This window comes from Octopus sinensis, linkage group LG1 (genome assembly GCF_006345805.1).
Source record: "Octopus sinensis linkage group LG1, ASM634580v1, whole genome shotgun sequence".
Classification (NCBI taxonomy): domain Eukaryota; kingdom Metazoa; phylum Mollusca; class Cephalopoda; order Octopoda; family Octopodidae; genus Octopus; species Octopus sinensis.
Window position 1 is genome coordinate 155,506,236 of NC_042997.1, and position 22,566 is coordinate 155,528,801.

Genomic DNA, 22,566 nt, shown 5'->3' on the forward strand with positions numbered 1-22,566 from the left:
GTGAAAAAAATACCACGAAAGTAACTTAAACCGTCCAAAGGACTGGTGCATTTGCTAGTTTTCCTATAAATATACATATGAAGATAATTTTAACTGTATGTATGAATGTATGCATGTATGTATATATGTACGTACGTTTGTATGTATGTATGTATGTATGTATGTATGTATGTATGTATGTATGTATGTATGTATGTACGTACGTACGTATGTATGTAAGTATGTATTGCTTTCCTCTGGAATATGTAGCACTATTCATTGTTTTACAAGTTCTCCAAAACCAGTAAGATTCATACTGCAAGAGATTAAAAACATTGGCAGAGATGGACAAACGGAATTTCAGATGGTTGAACTGAAAAGAAAGCTCTAGTAAGCCAATGAAATCTCTCCATTCTCTGGAACATCCTCTTTTATTTTTATTTTTATTCTATTTTATTTTCGATACACGCGTAAGGAAAGTGAGAACTTATTAATTTTTGAAAAGTTAATAGATGGAAACATTTAACTAAGAAAAAAAAGAAAACGAATTTACGTTGGCAATAAAATTTTACAATGCATGACAAACCCTAACATTACGCAGTGCCCTAATCCTAAACTCCAACCTCAGCCCTAAACTCTAGACCTTAAACGTAATCCAATGTTTTCATTATTATCATTATATAACCCATCACGTACACAGCTTCCCAACAAGAAACACATTGGTTAATCACAACGAAAATTAAACCAAAATCGCGCTGGCTACAGTGACGTAGTCATTCTATGTCCATGGTGATTGGTGGATGTGGTAGTGGCGGGGGAGGTGGTAGTGGTAGATCCGTATGTTGGTGCTGCATATAACCAAGTAAATCTGTTATCTGGTAAAATTTGAAATGTTTGTCGAAAATCTTATCACCGCCACTTGACCTTCACGTTCTCCTCTCGACCTCACACAAGTTCATCGGGAAATGCTCCACTGACTCTCAAATTTCACGTTTTTACATTAAAGAAATTTTTTTTGTCTGTCTGTCTGTCTGTATGTATGTATGTATGTATGTATGTATGTATGTATGTATGTATGTGTATGTATGTATGTATGTGTGTGTGTGTGTGTGTGTGTATGTGTATGTATGTATGTATGTATGTATGTATGTGTGTGTATGTGTGTATGTGTATGTATGTGTGTATGTATGTATGTATGTATGTATTAGTTTGTCAGTAAATTTTTTTACAAGGTATGACAAACCCTAACCTTATCAATGCATGACAATCCCTAACATTACGCAGCACCCTAACTCTAAACCTTAACAGGAACCTCAGCCCTAAACTCTAGACCTTAAACGTAAACCAATGTTTTCATTCTTATCATTATATAACTCTTCACATAAACAGCTTCCCAACCTCAATAAGAAATACATTGTTTAATCACAACGACAATTAAAACAAAATCGCGCTAGCTACGGTGATTGTAGTAATTCTATGTCTATGGTGATTGGTCGCAGTGGTAGTGTGAGAGCGGTTGTAGTGTTAGATCCGTTTGTTGGTACTGCATATTACAAAGTAAATCTGTGATGTGGAAAAATTTGAAATGTTTCACACTAAATTGTGTCACCACCACTCGACCTTCATGTCCTCCTCTCCACGTCACCCAAGTTCACCAGTAGTCGCTTCATCGACTGTCAAACTTCATATATTTTTGGAATTACGAACATTTTTTTTTTTTGAAAGTTGATCAGAACTCGTTTGACACACAACCAAATATTTGTGACCTTCTCCAGGAATTGGAAAAGATTTTTCAAGGGAGACTGGGTAAGATTTGTGTCTCTTTGCCAAGACAAATAACCATGATCATGCAAGACTATGGAATTAACTTGCTTTTTGTTTTGATTCTCCTTTCCATTAATAGCTATTAACGAACAATTAAGTAAAATGTGATATAAAGAATAACCACATACCTACGTTAGAGACAAATTTCAGTTTTGTGTGATCCGCTTTCTCCCTAGGTGAATTCGTTGACGGTCTGCAGGAGAAATCGGTAAAATCCTCCGTTTGACCCGGTTCGCACATATTCACTGAATATGAAATATTTACATCCGGATGCTAGTAGCTTGAAAGTTAATTTCGAGACAAAATTTTCTTTGGTGTAATGGTTAACACTCCGAACTTTGAATCCAGCGATCCGATTTCAACTCTCGGTAGAACCTTGCAAACTAAATTTTGCACTTTTTTTTTTTCGGTTATATGACTGTTGAAATGTCAAATTGATTTTCAGTTGACTCACGAATCAATAATTTCTGCGCTTTCCGAGTATGGAATTCATAAGACCTTAATGACTTTCCCCTTATCCGAAGGACAATTGTCTGAAACGTTGCATTTCTACTCTTCCTCGCATCATAAATCATATTCCCTTGTCTGAACACAAAGTATTATTTCACGCGAAAACACATCATTCGTTTGTTGGTTCTTACAGTTTTCCTGTTATAAGTAAAGCCAATTGCTGGATATTTATTTATTTATCAATGACATCAAAGTATGACTGCCACAAGAGATGTGCTATAATGTTCCTTTCTTTATCACTGATTAAATGGAAAAAAGTTTGAAAACCATAGCGATATAAAACAGAATTAGTAATCGAAAGTGCGTTACTAAAAGTTCTCCAAAGATGTTCGTCACTTATGGTTTTCTTCGTCTTCCAGGTGTCAATGAAATAACATTAGTAAATCAGTTTAATATTTACTATAAATATCATAGACGAGAAAAACGCCCCCCGTCCAATGGAAGGTGCTGAGTTGTCAAACATTTAAACCAAATTTTCTCAAAACAACTTGTCCAACCGTCCAATAGGCCTCCCCTTTGAGAAACACCGATTTAACCTAAATTTGGGACACCAGCAAAAGAAGAAATAAAGATAGACTAGTTTTCTTTTCCAAAGAAAAACGATTTTATTCACACAACTATGCAACCGAAGAGTTTAAAGTACCAGTAATGATAAGGCTGTTGACTGGGAGAACACAAACATGGTTTAAACAGTAAGCTTGGCAGGAAAGAAACGTGCCTTTAAGCAGTACAAAAACAACAAAAAATGGAAGGTGCAGTTATGTACAGGTTGACGGAAGAAAAGCAGGACAAAAACGGCTTTATCGATCGCATTCTCACCTGGAATCGATTTTTGTTATTTTTTCAAGACTTATACACTCCCTGATACCGTCGGCATCTACATATCAAATTTGAGCGCAATCGGATGGAGGATGCCCGAAATCCGAGAAGACACATAGACAGACAGAACGGATTTTATATAAGAGATATGAAGAGAATTTTAGCTGTATGTATGTATGTATGTATGTATGTATGTATGTATGTGTAGTGACTTCAGTTGGGCATAGAGTAGATTCGAACCTGGATCAGCAATTTCCATTAACATTTCGACAGAATTTTTTTCTCACAGAAAAACAATGGTTGACATCAGTTACAATGAATGCATGGACTCGCTATGCCGATTTACGTCGTTTCCACTTGACCCTTCTAACCTCTTTTATGCGGTGGAGAGTTGAATTGAGATAACTGTCGACCCCCAAAGAATATCTATTGTTCTCTGCAATATACCCTTTTTTCTCTTGCTAGTTTTGTATAGTTATAAATACAAAAACTGGGTAAGCCCAAATCAGTTAGTGAGAACTGGCTAATAGGGGAGTTGGCTGACCGGCTGAAAGAAACACCGTCTCTTAATGAAAAGGCACAGAGGGACAACTATGGTAACTCACCAACGAAGCGGACGTCTCGTCCCACCACTCTCACTTTCTCACTAGCTCATTTCTCTACAACATCACTCTATCATTTTCCCTGCTGTTAGAATGACGAGAACACAAACACTCCTATACAAGAAAAATCTACGATATCTCTCTTTACTTCGCATGCTTTACGAATCATATTGTACACCAGCACACTGTAGTTTGGCAATAACAACATGTAACGGTAAATAAATGTTTGTTTACAACTTCGAACATTGATCTTCTTGCGTCTTCATAAACATCATCCTTATAATAAAACCATTACATTTGGAAACCTCTGACTTTAATACATACCGTTACATATGTATGTTATGTATGTATGTTATGTATGTATGTTATGTATGTATGTATGTATGTATGTATGTATGTATGTATGTATGTATGTATGTATGTATGTATGTATGTATGTATTATGTATGTATTGCTTTTCTCTGGAATGTGTAGCATTATCCATTATTTTACCAGTTTTCCAAGACCAGTCAGTTTGATACTGCAAGAGATTAAAACGTAGGCAGAGATGGAAAATCAGTATTTCAGATGGTTGAACTTCTGGAGAGAGTGGTCCAGCAATAATGGCCAGTGAGCTTACGAACATTTAATCATTGAAATTTTTATATACTTTAGCCAATGAAATCTGTCCATTCTCTGCAACATCATTTTTTTTTTCAATATACGCATATCCTAATACTAACCCTAAACCCTAACTACAGCCTGAGCTCCATACGCCAAACTATTACCTTAAAACTAACCCAATATTTTCATTCTTATCATTATATAACTCTTTACATAAATAGCTTTCCTACCACAACAACAAATATATTGTTTAATCACTACAGCAATTAAAACAAAATCGTGCTGACTACGGTGACATAATGACTGTCTGTCCATGGTGATTGGTGGTTGTGGTGGTGGTGGTCGACGCGGATGTTGGTGGTGGTAGATGCATATGTTGGTGTTGCATATTACAAGGTAAATCTGTCATCTAGTAAAATTTGAAATGTTTCACACAAAATGATGTCACCACCACTCGCCCTTCACATTCTCCTTACCACGTCACCCAAGTTCACCGGAAGTCACCTCATCAACCCTCTAACTTCATGTTTTTGTATAAAAACCTATTTTGCGAGAGCTGATCAGAACTCGTTTGACACACTGACACAGACAAATTTCAGTGACTTTGTCCAGGAATCAGAAAGCACTTTTCAGAAGAATTAAGTGATGTAAAATAGAATTAGTAATTGAAACTGCGTTCCTAACAGAACTCTAGACATGTTCGTCCATTATTATGGCTTTATTCGTCTTCCAGGTGACAACAGAATAAAACTGGGGAATGTGTTTAATATTTCTATGGATATCATAGATATAAAGGGAATTTTAAGTGTATGTATGTATGTATGTACTCTTTTACTCTTTTACTTGTTTCAGTCATTTAACTGCGGCCATGCTGGAGCACCGCCTTTAGTGGAGCAAATCAACTCCGGGACTTATTCTTTGTAAGCCCAGTACTTATTCTATCGATCTCTTTTGCCGAACCGCTAAGTGACGGGGACGTAAACACACCAGCATCGGTTGTCAAGCAATGCTAGGGGGACAAACACACACACATACACACACACACATATATATATATACATATATATACGACAGGCTTCTTTCAGTTTCCGTCTGCCAAATCCACTCACAAGGCATTGGTCGGCCCGGGGCTATAGCAGAAGACACTTGCCCAAGATGCCACGCAGTGGGACTGAACCCGGAACCATCAGCCACTCCCGCGCCTATAAAGATTAATGCCTGGGCTCGTCCGGGATTCGAACCCGGGACCTCTCGCACCCAAAGCGAGAATCATACCCCTAGATCAACGAGCCTTGTACGTATGTAAAAAATACAAAATGGAACAAGAACGCAAAACATCCGGACAGTTGGGTGATACAAAAATGGGACAACAAAACATCCAGATAGACGATACAAACAAAATGCATAACAAACCCTAACCTTACACAATATCCTAACCCTAAACCCTAACTCCAGCCTGAGTCCTAAGCTCTAAACCTTAAACCTAACCTAATGTTTTCATTATATAACGCTTCACGTAAACAGCTTCCCTACCACGGCAACAAATATTTTGTTTAATCACAGCGACAATTAAAACAAAATCGCGCTGGCTACGGTGACGTCGTAATTGTATGTCCATGGTTATTGGTGGCAGTGGTGGCTGTGGCGATGGTGGAAGTAGATTCGTATGTTGGTGTTGCATATTACAACGTAAATCTGTCATCTGGTAAAATTTTAAATGTTTCACGCAAAATCGTCACCAAATTTGAAAACTTAAGTTCCCTGGAAATCGCTTCATCGACTCCCAAACTTCGTATATTTTAGAATTAAGAAACCGTTTTTTTGAAAATTGATTAGAACTTGTTTGACACACTGACACAAGCAAATTTTAGCGACCCTTGTCCTGGAATCGGAAAACATTTTGATAAGCTTTTAACGAAAATTTAAGTAAAATGTTTCCTAATGTTGATATGAAGAACGATCACATACATACCTACGTAATAGATAAGTTTTAGTTACACGAGACTAACTTTCTCGCAAGGTGAACTAGTTCACTGTCTGCGGTAGAAATCGGTAAAATACAGCCCACTCCTCTATTTGACCCAGTTCGCACATATTCACTGAATAAGAAATATTTACCTCCTGGTACACGTAGTTTGGAAGTTAATTTCAAGATAAAATGTACGTCAGAAGCAATGATAGATTCTAAGTCGTAATGATTAGCACTCCGAACTTTGAATCCAGCGATCCGGTAGAACTTTGAAAACTTAAATATAATTTTTTTTTCCCGTTATATCACTATTAAAATGTCACCTTGATTTTCAATTGACTCACGAATCAATAATTTCTTTGCTTTCCAAGTATGTGAAGTCATATGACCTTAATGACTTTCTCTTTCTCTGAAGGACAATTGTCTGAAACGTTACATTTCTATTCTTCCTCGCCGCATAAATCATATTACCTTGTCTAAACAGGAGTGGCTGTGTGGTAAGTAGCTTGCTAACCAACCACATGGTTCAGGGTTCAGTCCCACTGCGTGGCATCTTGGGCAAGTGTCTTCTGCTATAGCCCCGGGCCGACCAATGCCTTGTGAGTGGATTTGGTAGACGGAAACTGAAAGAAGCCTGTCGTATATATGTATATATATATATATATGTGTGTGTGTGTATGTGTGTGTGTTTGTGTGTGTGTGTTTGTTCCTCTAGCATTGCTTGACAACCGATGCTGGTGTGTTTACGTCCCCGTCACTTAGCGGTTCGGCAATAGAGACCGATAGAATAAGTACTGGGCTTACAAAGAATAAGTCCCGGGGTCGATTTGCTCGACTAAAGGCGATGCTCCAGCATGACCGCAGTCAAATGACTGAAACAAGTAAAAGAGTAAAAGAAAAGAGAGTAAACACACCGTATTCCTTCACGCGAAAACACAACATTGTTCATTTTTTGGTTCTTACAGTTTTCCTGTTATAAGTAAAGCCAATTGCTGGATATTTGTTTATTTATCAATGATATCAAACTATGACTGCCATAAGAAATGTGCTATAATATTCCTTTTTTATGACTGATTAAATGGAAAAAAAGTTTGAAAATTTTAGTGGCATAAAACAGAATTAGTAATCGAAACCGCGTTACTAACAGATCATCAAAGATGTTCGTCACTTACTATGGCTTTATTCGTCTTCCAGGTGTCAATGAAATAAAATTAGGGAATCAGTTTAATATTCTTATAGATATCATAGATATGAAGAGAATTTTAACTGTATGTATGTATGTATGTAGTATGTATGTATGTATGTATGTATGTATTGGTTTCCTCTGGACCATGTAGCACCATGCATTGTTTTACAAGTTCTCCAAAACCAGTAAGATCGATGCTGCAAAAAATCAAAAATATAGGCAGAGATGAAAATTCAGAGTTTCAGATGGTCGAACTTCTGAAAAGAAATATCCAGCAACAAAAGCCAGTGAGATTACGAACCTTTAAACATTGAAATTTTTATACTTTAGCCAATGAAATCTGTCCATTCACATACTTGGAAAGCAAAAAAATTATTGATTCGTGAGTTAATTGAAAATCAAGGCGACATTTCAATAGTCATATAACCGAAAGAAAAAAAGTGGTATATAGTTTTTAAAGTTGCACAGAGATTTGAACTCGTATCACTAGATTCAAAGCCCCGAGTGCTAACAATTACACCATAGAACCTACCGCAGACGGCGTTAAACATGTGAAATTAACTTCTTTTCGTTATATGCATATCCTAATCCTCGCCCTAGACCCTAATCCAGCCCGAGCCCTATGCCCTGCCTCATAACCTTAAACCTTAAAACTAACAGATCTTTTCCTTTTGAACGGCTATTTTCAACACAATTTCTAGTTAACTAAACACTTTTAAACTTCGTATACTGGTAGAATGTGTTCATAAAACATAATTTTTTCTCGGCTTTATTGAGACAATTCTATATGTTGTAACATATTTCCACTTTAAAATCGAGCTTTTCGGCAATTTTAACCAATCAAATACGTCCATTTGGAGTCAAAACATACCGTGCTGTATGAATATGTCCCTCAGAAACAGACTGGGTTTATTTACATTTGCGAAGAAAGAAAGATACCCTTCCCCCACCCCTAACCCTAACTCTAACTCTAACTAAACCTAACCCTAAAATAGATTGAAATGCAATAGATCGATACTAGGGCCATAATTATGGGTGACAATTTCATACGACTTCGCTACGGAAAATGGGATTTTTTTCTAGCGGTGTCGTATGAAATTGTCACCCATAATTATGGCCCTAGTATCGATCTATTGCATTTCAATCTATTTTAGGGTTAGGTTTAGTTAGAGTTAGGGTTAGGGGTGGGGTTAGGGTTAGGGTTAGGGTTAGGGGTGGGGGAAGGGTATCTTTCTTTCTTCGCAAATGTAAATAAACCCAGTCTGTTTCTGAGGGACATATTCATACAGCACGGTATGTTTTGACTCCAAATGGACGTATTTGATTGGTTAAAATTGCAGAAAAGCTCGATTTTAAAGTGGAAATATGTTACAACATATAGAATTGTCTCAATAAAGACAAGAAAAAATGATGTTTTATAAACACATTCTACCAGTATACGAAGTTTAAAAGTGTTTAGTTAACTAGAAATTGTGTTGAAAACAGCCGTTCAAAAGGAAAAGATCCAAACTAACTCCAATATTTTCATTCTTATCATTATAAAACTCCTCGCGGAAACAGCTTTCCTACCATGGCAACAAATATATTGTTTATTTACTACAACAATTAAAATAAAATCGCGCTGGCTAAGGTGACGTGGTGATTGTATGTCCATGGTGATTAGTGGCAGTGATGGTGGTGGTGGTGGTGGCTGCGGTGTTGGTAGATCCGTATGTTGCTGCTGCATAAAACAAAGTAAATCCATTACCTGGTAAAATTTAAAATGTTTCATGCAAAGTCGTATCACTACCACGGGACCTTCACGTTCTCCTCTCCACGTCATCTAAGCTCCACAGAAGTCGCCTCATCGACTCTCAAACTTCATATATTTTGGAATGAAGAAAATTTTTTTGTAGAAAGTTGATCAATTTATAGGCGCAGGAGTGGCTGTGTGGTAAGTAGCTTACTTACGAACCACATGGTTCCGGGTTCAGTCCCTCTGTGTGGGACCTTGGGCAAGTGTTTTCTACTATAGCCTCGGGCCGACCAAAACCCTGTGAGTGGATTTAGTAGACGGAAACTGAAAGAAGTCCATCGTATATATATATATATATATATATATATATATATTATATATATATATATATATATATATAATATATATATATATATATATATATATATGTGTGTGTGTGTGTGTTTCTGTGTGTGTGTGTGTATATGTTTGTGTGTCTGTGTTTGACCCCCTCCCCCCAACGTTACTTGACAACCGATGCTGGTGTGTTTACATCCCCGTCATTTAGCGTTTCGGCAAGACAGACCGATAGAATAAGTACTAGGCTTACAAAGAATAAGTCCTGCTGGTCGATTTGCTCGACTAAAGGCGATGCTCCAGCATGGCCACAGGCACATGGTAAGCAGCTTGGTAACAGCTTGGCTTATTACTATGGAAACAGGCACCTATATGCCTGTGGCTTTCGATTGGTTAAAATTACCCAAAATTTGCAAACTTTAAAAGCTGTTAATTCTTTGTTTATTGATTTATGGCGAAAATGAATTTCATGTCAAGAATTACTTTACAAAACTCCGCCAGTACATCAAATATGAAAGCAATTGGAACAAAAATTGAAGAAATTGAAAAGTGGCAGCCAAATAGAATAAATCCCACAGTATGTTATTTAAAATACTTGAGGAAGACAACGCAAGTATTAGTTAGTTACTCAGTTTAAAATCACAAACTAAATACACATGATTTAATTTTTAAGTCAGTAGTTTATCAATACTTGATTGAATTTCCACACTTTTAAAGACCATATTGCATCATTAAGGTATGACCTTTTGTATCAAATCACTGATATAAAATTGAGAAATGCTACAATAAAATAAAAGAGAAAAGAAAAAAAAAACTCTATGCACTTAGGTTCTACCGAGACTTGAACACGGATTGCTGGATTCACAGTTCTAACCATTACACCATAGAACTTTGATGGCTCAGTGCAGAACATTTTACCATAAAGTAAAATTCCGCACCGTGCTTTTGTCGTTCATATTATCAGTAAGCACTAGGACAGAGAATTAGCAAAATCATTAGAGCGTTAGAAAAATGCCATGCTCTATATTGTATATTCTTCACCTATTTACGTTCATAGTTCAAATCCCATCGTAGTCAACTTAGTTTTTCATCCTTCCAACGTCAATAAAATGAATTACCTGTTGAGTACGAAGTCGGTTTAACTGACTGTTTCCTTTCCATAAAATTCCTGGCATTTTATCTATAATGATTGCAGTGTGTTCTAACCATCTAGATACTCTTTCGATTCCTTCTCTTTGGGCTGACATATCTTGGTACGGTACTTTCCAATTATCGTCAGCCAATTTTTTTTTATTTACTAAAGGATTAGCCAATAAACAATTATACTCGTGAGACGGGTGTAAGTTGAACGGCGGACTTACAAAAAAAAAAAAGAAACTCTACCTCATGAGGAAAGAAAAGGGTAGGCGATTGAATGATTGCTTCCTTTTTGTAAAAGAAGTATTTGTCAAAAGCATTAATTCTTCACATTTTTGCACTCCAATTCCTTGCTTTTTTTCTGATTATTTTTTACTCGTAAAGGGCTAAGGGCAAAGAGCATATTCTTCCAATATTCTCTCAGTTCTGGAACAAAATTTTCCATTTTACCAATACTATCCAATCCCAGAACTTGGATGACATTGAAATTTAATTACATTTACAGGGATATGATCTCGTTAGAAGCAAACAGTAAATGTCTTTCCTTATTGAGTAAACCTTTAATGAAAGTATTCACCCTTAAACATGTAGTCTAGTCATGGGTAAACAGCAGCTCGCGGGACTTTCTGGGTGTCTACGTGTACATAACGAAAAATTATCTTGAATTCTTTTAATAGCGCTTCACGAGAAAGGTTGATTGTACCTGGCCTAGCCTTTATTTCTAAAGTAACATACAGCTAGAACAGTGGAAACCGTTTATTATAATCAAAGAAAATGTTATTTACCTGTTACTGGCATTAAAATTGACGGTTCCCAAACTTTACATTTAAAATTCATTGCAATTTATCCGCTTACTGGACTCAAAGCTTGCGATATTGCTATACAACTAACTCTTCGTGCGAACCGCTTCACGACCACTACAATAAATATATTGCTTCCAATCAGTACGGGGATCAAAACAAAATTACGCTAGCTACGGAAACATAGTAATTGTATCTCGGTGGTAATGGTGACTGATGACAAAGGTGGTGGTAGTGGTGGTATAGTCGTATGTTGGTGCCGCATATATGTTTCTTTATTGCCCACAAGGGGCTAAACATAGAGAGGACAAACAAGGACAGACAAACGGATTAAGTCGATTACATCGACCCCAGTGCGTAACCGGTACTTAATTTATCGACCAAGAAAGATGAAAGGCAAAGTCGACCCCGGCGGAATTTGAACTCAGAACGTAACGGCAGACGAAATACGGCTACGCATTTCGCCCTGCGTGCTAACGATTCTGCCAGCTCGCCGCCTTTTGGTACTGCATATAACCAAATAAATCTGTTATCAGGTAAAATTTGAAATGTTTCCCGCAAAATCGTGTCACCCGACTTGACCTTCACGTTCTCCTCTCCACCTTCCTCAAGTTCTCAGAAAAATGACATCCGCTCTCAAATAACTTATGTTTTGCATTTGGAAATTTCATCAGAATTCATTAGTCATGTGACACACCCAGAATTTAATGCACGTGTCAAGAGGTTGACAATCTTTTATGAAGGCGGACCGAATAGGAAATATTCTTAATGTCTTGCTAGCCAAGACAAGTAAATTTGAAATCGTGATCCTCCTAGGTTATGGATAGTTTGTTTGTTCGCGCGCGCGCGTGTGTGTGCATGCGTGAGTGTGTGTATGTGTGTATGTGTGTCAGTCTGTGTGTCTGTATAATTTCAAATGTTTTTCATCATAAGCGTTTAACGCACAATAAAAATTCTTTTCCACAGTGCTGGGTGGAAACCGGCACGCCAAAGAATAGACCCAGCATTTCCTCTGCGTGTCATAAAAGGCGACTAAAAGGGGTCGAGGTAGGATTTGTACTCCACCGTCATAAAACTTTCACCAGCAACGACTACCTAAACAAATCCATGAATTGGATAGTTGTCGCCTGAGTGGTGCAACGGTGTCATCCGTCCGAAATAGGGAATCACCAACGAATGGTGAATGCTGTTACAGCGCACAGCACATACCTCCATACACCTAACAATATCACAGTGAAGGATAACCCAAAGAACAAGCTTTTTCTTAACAGTATGATATTGTTTAATTACATATTAAAAGAGGTTCTATGGTGTAATGGTTAGCACTCTGGACTTTGAATCCAGCGATCCGAGTTCAAATCTCGGTAGAACCTAATAAAATAATTTTTTTTAAAGGCACAAGAGTGGCTGTGTGGTATGTAGCTTGCTTACCAACCACATGGTTCTGGGTTCAGTCCCACTGCATGGCATCTTGGGCAAGTGTCTTCTACTATAACCTCGGGCCGACCAAACCCTTGCGAGTGGATTTGGTAGACGGAAACCGAAAGAAGCCTGTCATGTATATATATATATATATATATATATATGTGTGTGTGTGTGTGTGTGTGTCTGTGTTTGTCCCCTCAACATCGCTTGACAATCGATGCTGGTGTGTTTACATCCCCGTAAGTTAGCAGTTCGGCAAAAGAGACTGATAGAATAAGTACTAGGCTTTCAACGAATAAGTCCTGGGGTCGATTTGCTCGACTAAAGGCGGTGCTCCAACATAGCCGCAGTCAAATAACTGAAACAAGTAAAAGAGATATTTCTTTCGTTAAGCCACAAAGGATCCAAAGATTCAACACAAAATTATTAGCATGTAACAAATACGGTAGTGAAAATAGCACAATTCAAGTGTGATAATATCTTGAGGGGAGCAAGAATGTTGTTATTTGTTTTAATTTCAATATATAATGTCATAAAAAAATTTTAAATACACTATTTATATTTGGTTTCACTTTTCAGTTCGGATAACTTTGTGGTGTCATGTAAATATATATGTATATTCTCTTATTCTCTTACATGTTTCAGTCCAATGACTGTGGCCATGCTGGAGCATCGCCATTGTAATCATATTTCCACTTTCCACCTTTGTCGGAGCGGCTTCTGGTGAAAGATGGAGTTCGATGCTACTGCCCTCATTTGAGTTTTTTGCTTAGATATTGGCTCATCCGGGATCTCGGCGAGCCAGAGGTCAAGTTCACGTTTGAAAACGTCTACATCCACTCCATGGAGGCTCCTCAGATGCTTCGGCAGACAGTTAAACAGTTGTGGGCCCTTGAAACCCAAGCTATTGCAGTACATCATCCTTGCCCAAGATGAAGCAGTCGGCACAATGGGGACAGCACAGTGACGTCATGTTCGTGGTCTAGTATAGCTCTTTATTCCAAAGTTTGGTACCAGTCCTTCCAGTATCTTCCATAGATATATTACTGCATACCTCTCCCGCCTTCGTTCCAGGGAATAGAGTCGCAGCTCTTCCAACCTGTCCTAGTAATTCAATCGTTCCATTGATGCAACTTTCTTTGTGTAATGTCGTTGGACTGCTTCAAGCTCTGCTATCGTCCTTGTAGCTGAGAGCAGTAGTCCAGGCGGCTGGGGATAAATGACTTCCATAGTGTTATCATAGTTTCTTGGTCCCTTGTGCGGAAGGTTCTCAGAATCCAACCAGCCGGTCTTCTGGATACTGCTACCATTTTGTTGATATGTGTGTGAAATGAGGCATTGTTGCTCATTTCTATTCCAAGATCATATATATATATATATATATATGAGTGGCTGGACAAACGATGCAGCGGGTTTGATCTGGACCGCAAGTCATTGTTTAACGATCTCTGCTGTGGATGATAACGTAATTTGCTTAGTATCCTTAGTACCCAGCGCCAGCCCTACACTTTAATAACTATGCTTCAAACAATAAGCATAAGGGCAGAAATTCGGTTAGGGGAAGGGTTAGTCGATTAACTCGACCTCAATAGTTCACTAATACTTGATTTTATCGAAACAGGATAGATGAAAGGCTAAGCCAAGGTCAGTCTTTTTTTTCTCCCTTTCGTGCTTCAGGGTTTGATAAAATAAAGCACCAATGAAGTACTGCAGTCTAATCTCTTCCCCCGCAAATTTTTGGTCTTATGCTTACGTTAGAAGCAAATGATAACTCCACAAAGGAGTGGCTTCAAGCAAGCAAACAGTTCTATGGTGAAATGGCAAGAAATTTGGACTCTGAATCCAATGTTCTGGTTTCAAATATCGGTAGGACCTACGGAGTTAACTTGCTTTCTCTTTAAGTATCAGTCGTTTATATAATTACTAGTGCATGACGTTGTTCTATGCCTGAAATAGTTAATACTTTAACATTTAAATTTAATTTGTCAAAATATTTTCGTCGCTTCAAGACCGCGACCTGTTCACTGACAAAGCTTCGTGCTGCATCTTAAATGGCTTATAAACACCTTCCACGCTGCAATTGTTTTCGTTCCAGCACACGATCTCAGATCAAGTCACTCGCTATGCAAGTACATCTCCGTAAAATTAATACTTTGTTTCATTGAAATATAAGTATAAATGCAAGACAGAATTCATAAAAAGGAGGTAAATCAATATTAAAATAAAGAAACGTTTAATTAATCAAAATACTTTGTTAGTCGTTTAAACTTGTCACGCCGAGCTGAGCTTAATCATTAAGCGGGCCCTGGTTCGGGTCAATATCCCTTAGTTCTAGAGCCGGTGGAATTATCCAGAAGTGATGAGAAGAGATCAGATGGTCTTACCCTTTGGCCCAGTGTAAGAGGTAAGTATTTCATCTGGGAAGCCACGGTCTGCGACTCTTTGCTCTCTCCCACATCCTGGATACTGCGGTATATGGAAGTGTCACTGCTTTCATAACCGAACAGAACAAAATTCTTTAGTATTCGAACCTGTCAGTGAACTACTTCTTCCAGTCTGTGGCTTTTGAGTGTTTGTCATTGTTGGCGGCTCGCCTTACGAGGGTGCTTGGCTGTTCCAACGCCGCCGTGAAAGTGTTGGCTTGTTTCAATAGGTTCCGTTGAACCTTGTGGTGTGCGACCAATTAAGGAACTTGGTGTTGAACTGATGTGGGGTTTTTTCCTATTTTCTTTCTTTGTTCTTTTTCCTTTTTTTTTTCTTGCGGTTTTGAAACAGATTGAAACTTCGTACATTGGTGAAATGTCTCACGCAAAACATGGATTACTTTGAACATTTTTGACAAAATTTAGTATTTTAGAAGTTATTTCATGTTAAAGTTGTCGTATCTGGGTAATTTCAACCAATCAACGGCGTGAAAAAAGTTATTGCTGTTGGCAATAGTAAGATAATGAGACATTCCACCAGCATACGATGTTTCAAACTGTTTATTCTTTTCTTTTCCTTTTATTCTTTTATTTGTTTCAGTCATTTAACTGCGGCCATGTTGGACTAGGAGGAAGAGAGAGGGAGAAAGAGAGAGAGAAAAAGAGAGAGAGAGAGAGGGGGAGGGAGAAAGAGAGAGCGGAAAGAGACAGAGAGAGTGGAAAGATTTGTGAACCAAGTGGAAGACGGACAGATTTCACGAATCAAAATTTTCTTTGCTTTATAAAACACCGCAGCTCGAAGTTTAATTTCAAGATAAAATGTTGTCGCTTGATAATGTGAGGTTCTATGGTGTAATGGTTAGCACTCTGGACTTTGAATCCAGCGATCCGAGTTCAAATCTCGGTAGAACCTAGTAAACTAATTTTTCTTTTTTTTTTCACTTATTAATGGTTAGAGGCTTGTAACGTCAACAGCATTTATTCCTAGACCTTTCTTCTTAGAAGTTCAACCATCAGGAATTCTGAAGTTCCGTCTTTGCACATATTTTTTATTCTTTTTGATCAGCAATTTTCATTAGTCTGGAGAAACTTGTAAAACTATGGACAATATCCCTTCCTCCAGAGGAAACCAATATAAAACAAGACGTAGTCATAGTTTTCAATTAAAGTTCCAATCATATCTATGATATTTCACAGAAATACTGGTTTCAAATTTTGACACAAGGCCAGCAATTTGTGTAGAGGGGGTAAGTTAATTACAGTGAACCCAGAACTCAACTAGTAGTTATTTTATCGACCCCGAAGGGATGAAAGGCAAAGTTGATCTCGGCGGTATTTGAGCTCAGAACGTGAAAACGGACGAAATGCTGCTAAGCTCGGTGTGCTAACGATTCTGCCGACTCCTAACAAACGAGAAACAAAGTTAATTTTGGAGAGATTTGAGCACAGAACATCAAGAGCCATCTTAAAGTGGACTTTATTTTGTGATACAGTTTCAATTAGTAGTTCTATTTCATATCACTAATTTTTTTCGTTTAATCAATCTCACGCGAAAAACATTAGCGGAACAATTTTTATGCAATTTATAGCGTGATGTCATTGAGAAATAATCATATATCTAGCAATTGGCTTTACTCACAACTGGGAAGCAGTAAAAACCGAGAAATTAATGATGTTGTGTGCTGGCATAATGTAATAAAGAGTGTTCAAACAAGGGAATTTAATTTATGATGCGAGGAAGAAACTAGTGTAATATTTCGGACACATGCTCTCCTTCGGAGGAAGAGATAGATATAGAGGTTTTATGATAATGACAATATTTGACATACTAAGACAGCACAGAAATTATTGATCCGTAGTTTAGTTGAAAATCAGCGTAGCATGTTCGCGTAAAAAAAAAAAAATTAGATTACTAGGTTCTACCGAGATTTGAACTCGGATCGCTGGATTCAAAGTCCAGAGTGCTAACCATTACACCATAGAACCTCACATTATCAGGTGGCAACATTTTATCTTAAAATTAAACTTTGAGTCACGGTGTATTATGAAGCAAAGAAAATTTTGATTCGTGAAATCTGTCCGTCTTCCACTTAACTTCCGGTTTGGTTCGCAAAACTTCCCACTCTCTCTGTCTCTTTCCGCTCTCTCTTTCTCCCCTCCTTCTTTCCCTCCCCTCTCTCTCTGCCCCCCCCCCCCCCATGTACGCATGTATTTATGTGCCCACAAGTGCATATGTATATAAATATGACAGTTGTATTGTCTGTCTGTCTGTCTGTCTATCTGTATGTATTGTATGTATGCACATATTTATGCATGTATGTATGTACACAAATATACATTTCTCAACAGACATTTTGCTAATTTATTGACATAACTAGAGAAACGTGCCCCCGCCAACTTTGCTTTCTCATAACCGTCAGAAAAATCGATATTTTTTAATGAAATTTTCTACATAAACATTTCAGACTGTGTCAATGGAACGTAAAACTTTTTCAGGGTGGATGAAAGGAGTTTCGAATTATTCACAAACTGCGATTTTATCTTCGCACAACTTTGAGTAAAATGGTTATATTTTAATGAAATTTTCACACGAATAACTGTCGTTATTATCAAAACATGCAACGCTGATTTTCAACTAACCTACGGATCAATAATTTCTTTGCTGTCTTAGTATGTCAAATATTGTCATAATCATAAAACCTCTATATATGTCTATCTTCCTCCGAAGGAGAGCAAGTGTCCGAAATATTACACTTCTTTCTTCCTTGTATCATAAATTAAATTCCCTTGTTTGAACACTCTTTATTACTTTATACCAACACACAACATCATTAATTTAGTCGAGCAAATCGACCTCAGGACTTATTCTTTGTAAGCCTAGTACTTGTTCTATCGGTCTCTCTTGTCGAACCGCTAAGTAACGGAGACGTAAACACACCAACATCGGTTGTCAAACGATGTTGGGGAGACACACACACAAACACACACACACACACATATATATATATATAATATATATATATATATATATATATATATATATATATAAGATGGGCTTCTTTCAGTTTCAGTCTACCAAATCCACTCACAAGGCTTTGGTCGGCCCGAGGCTATAGTAGAGAACACCTACCAAAGGTGCCACGCAGTGGGACAGAACCCGGAACCAAGTGGTTGGTAAGCAAACTACTTACCACACAGCCACTCCTGCGCCTTGTTAAAAAAAAGTAATTAAAAATTCTGTGGGCCTAACTGAACAGATGCGGGAAAATGGACTGGGGTCGATTCGTTCGACTAAGATCCTTCAAGGTGCCCCAGCATGGCTGCAGTCTAATGACTGAAACAAGCAAAGGACAAAAGATAAAAGACAACTAATTCCTGAGGGGAAGTATGGAATAGACCCTTTTTTAACAACACCATTGTAATCAACATCATCAAATTGTATGAAGAAACAAAGTCCAGATGCACGAAATAACCCCACCAGCATTTTTGCAAATTAAATTCAGATATAATCTTAATTTTCATCTACATCATATGAAAGGTATTCGTGTGAAAATTTCATTAAAATATACCCATTTTACTCAAAGGTGTGCGAAGATAAAATCGCAGTTTGTGAATAATTCGAAACTCCTTTCATCCACCCTGAAAAAGTTTTACGTTCCATTGACACAGTCTGAAATGTTTATGTAGAAAATTTCATTAAAAAATATCGATTTTTCTGACGGTTATGAGAAAGCTAAGTCGGCGGGGGCACGTTTCTCTAGTTATGTCAATAAATTAGCTAAATGTCTGTTGAGAAATGTATATTTGTGTACATACATACATGCATAAATATGTGCATACATACAATACATACATACATACATACATACATACATACATACATACATACATACATACATACAGATAGACAACTGTCATATTCATATACATATGCACTTGTGGGCACATACATACATGCGTACATGGGGGGGGGCAGAGAGAGAGGGGAGGGAAAGAAGGAAGGGAGAGAGAGAAAGAGAGAGCGGAAAGAGACAGAGAGAGTGGGAAGATTTGCGAACCAAACCGGAAGTTAAGTGGAAGACGAACAGGTTTCACGAATCAAAATTTTCTTTGCTTCATAATACACCGTGACTCAAAGTTTAATTTCAAGATAAAATGTTGCCACCTGATAATGTGAGGTTCTATGGTGTAATGGTTAGCACTCTGGACTTTGAATCCAGCGATCCGAGTTCAAATCTCGGTAGAACCTAGTAATCTAATTTTTTTTTTTTTTACGCGAACATGCTACGCTGATTTTCAACTAAACTACGGATCAATAATTTCTTTGCTGTCTTAGTATGTCAAATATTGTCATAATCATAAAACCTCTATCTCTTCCTCCGAAGGAGAGCATGTGTCCGAAATATTACACTTCTTTCTTCCTCGTATTTTAAATTAAATTCCCTTGTTTGAACACTCTTTATTACTTTATGCCAGCACACAACATCATTAATTTGTCGGTTTTTACTTTTTCCCAGTTGTGAGTAAAGCTAATTGCTAGATATATGATTATTTGTCAATAACATCAGGCTATGAATTGCATAAGAATTGTTCCGCTAATGTTTTTCGCGTGAGATTGATTAAACGAAAAAGATTAGTGATATGAAATAGAACTACTAATTGAAACTGCATCACAAACTAAAGTCCACTTTAAGATGGCTCTTGATGTTCTGTGCTCAAATCTCTCTAAAGTTAACTTTGTTTCTCGTTTGTTAGGAGTCGGCAGAATCGTTAGCACACCGAGCTTAGCAGCATTTTGTCCGTCTTCATGTTCTGAGCTCAAATACCGCCGAGATCAACTTTAACTTTCATCCCTTCGGGGTCGATAAAATAACTACTAGTTGAGTTCTGGGTTCACTGTAATTAACTTACCCCCTCTACACAAATTGCTGGCCTTGTAACAAAATTTGAAACCAGTATTCCTATGAAATATCACAGATATGATTGGAACTTTAATTGAAAACTATGACTACGTCTTGTTTTATATTGGTTTCCTCTGGAGGAAGGGATATTGTCCATAGTTTTACAAGTTTCTCCAGACTAATGAAAATTGCTGATCAAAAAGAATAACAATATGTGCAAAGATGGAACTTCAGAATTCCAGATCGTTGAACTTCTAAGAAGAAAGGTCTAGGAATAAATGCTGTTGATGCTACAAGCCTCTAACCATTGAAAGTTTTGATAATTTCAGACAATAAAATCTATCCACTCTCTACAACACCGTCGTGTTTTTTTTCTTTTATGGTGACGGATATTTAAAAAGAAAAGAATTTAATGAAAAAAAAAAAAAACAATGATGAAATTATGAATATTTGCAGGGTTTTTTTTCTTTTTTCATTGGACCGTAATGAAAGAAAATGAACATTTCTTCCAGTCGCTTGAAGATTTATATTTTTATACAATTAGAATAATAATATTATTGCCATAGTCATAGGTCGTTCCTTGGTCGATTTTAAAGTGAGCTTTTAATCAATATTCGCTTTGCTTTCCGCAAGTATTTTAAATATCATATTTCGTCATACAAAATCATTGATTTTAAATTAATAGGCTGAAATCAAATGAAAAAGATACTTAGGTTCTACCGAGACTTGAACTCGGATCGCTGGATTCAGAGTCCAGAGTGCTAACCATTACACCATAAAACCTCACTTGCTCAGGAGTGAACACTTAATCTTAAAATAAATATCATGTCACGTGCCTTTGTTATTTTTGTTATAATATCAGTATGTAAGAGGGATTGGCCGGCGATGCTTCGGTATATGTACCGGTGTACTTTCGGAAATACCGGATACATTTTTAAAAAAGTGGTTTTTTTTATATATATGGGGGGGGGGGTAGGGGGGGGGAGAAAATGGTTTCTATTATCTTCAGAAATGTAAACAAAGTGACGTGTGTGCATATACCGAAGCTTCGCCACATACCCTAACCCTAACCCTAATCCCCTATATATAAAAAAAAAACCCCACTTTTTTTAAATGTATCCGGTACTTCTGGATACATACCGAAGCATCGCCGATTGGCCGAATCATAATATCAGTATGTAAGAGTGGATTGGCCGAATCACCAGAAAATTAGAAAAACGCCACGTGTTATTTTATCTGTTCTACATCTTTACGCTCTGAGTTCAAATCCTGCTGTGGTAAAATTTGCCTTCATCCTTCCGACGATGATAAAACAGAGTACCAGTCAAGTACCAAAGTCGATATAACCGACAGTTTCCTTTCCATTAAATTCCTGTCGTTTTGCCTATTATAAATATTGTTATTATATTAAAAATACAGTGGCTTTGTATCCAGTTAAAAGAAACCTGTACTACAGAGTTAAGAGTACAGAGGGAGTAGTACATTTTAATCGGGTTGTAAAGACCGGCATGTTAAAAATGTTTGATGACACACATGACTGACTCCATTAGAAAATAACATTTACTAATTGATATTGCTTCGCCACAGGTCACGTATCTGAACTGAATAGGCTTATGATCAAATGTTTTCAATTTTTGACCATCTCGTCTTATTTATCAGATGTATCGTATCTAGACTTACATACTAGCAGAGATACCCGGCGTTGCTCCCGTCATGGAATTGAAGAATTAGACTGTTCTGTTATATTTTCTCTAACTCTTAATTGGAGATTAAGAATTTTAATGAGTGTTCTTTCCCTCTTTACACACACTAAAAAAAATTCTAATCATGACATATTTATCCCATACTACTCATCTTTATGCTCAGATTCCAAAATCCAAATCTTAGAAAACCTATTCAAAAGGCCTGAAATTTGTGGGGAGGGGACTAGTCGATTACATCGACCACAGTGTTTCACTGGTACTTACTTTATCGACCCCGAAAGGATGAAAGGCAAAGTCGATTTGAGGGTGATTTTGTTACAATTTCTTGCGGGTCGGTCAAGTTACTATGTTGATTAGATACCTCTTCGTTCCTTTTAGGTTTACAACATAAAATATTAGCTTCATGTACTGATACACGGTTATAAATACGTACTGGCTGCGATGTAGTAGATTTTAAATACAGAGAAAGTAAGGGACTGTCTTGATTTGAATTCTGGACGATGTATAATATAGTGTAGTTAGTGTTAATATCTTTAATGCTGTGAGCATTGAATACAAATGACTACATATCCAATAATTGCCTCCGTTTACCATAACGAAACAGTAGGAACAGC

The 22,566-nt window shown here is 37.3% G+C and overlaps 6 non-coding genes across 6 annotated transcripts; 3 read left to right on the forward strand and 3 right to left on the reverse strand.

Moving 5' to 3' along the window:
• Nucleotides 1-5,557: 5,557 nt before the first annotated feature.
• On the reverse strand, nt 5,558-5,629 carry Trnap-ugg. The gene has a single exon. It is a non-coding gene; the product is annotated as a tRNA-Pro (tRNA).
• Nucleotides 5,630-12,801: 7,172 nt separating this feature from the next.
• Nucleotides 12,802-12,873, forward strand: Trnaq-uug. Its single transcript has one exon. It is a non-coding gene; the product is annotated as a tRNA-Gln (tRNA).
• Nucleotides 12,874-16,189: 3,316 nt separating this feature from the next.
• On the forward strand, nt 16,190-16,261 carry Trnaq-uug. The gene has a single exon. It is a non-coding gene; the product is annotated as a tRNA-Gln (tRNA).
• Nucleotides 16,262-17,262: 1,001 nt separating this feature from the next.
• Trnaq-uug lies at nt 17,263-17,334 on the reverse strand. The gene has a single exon. It is a non-coding gene; the product is annotated as a tRNA-Gln (tRNA).
• A 2,191-nt stretch (nt 17,335-19,525) lies between these two features.
• Nucleotides 19,526-19,597, forward strand: Trnaq-uug. The gene has a single exon. It is a non-coding gene; the product is annotated as a tRNA-Gln (tRNA).
• Nucleotides 19,598-20,960: 1,363 nt separating this feature from the next.
• Trnaq-cug lies at nt 20,961-21,032 on the reverse strand. The gene has a single exon. It is a non-coding gene; the product is annotated as a tRNA-Gln (tRNA).
• Nucleotides 21,033-22,566: the final 1,534 nt, after the last annotated feature.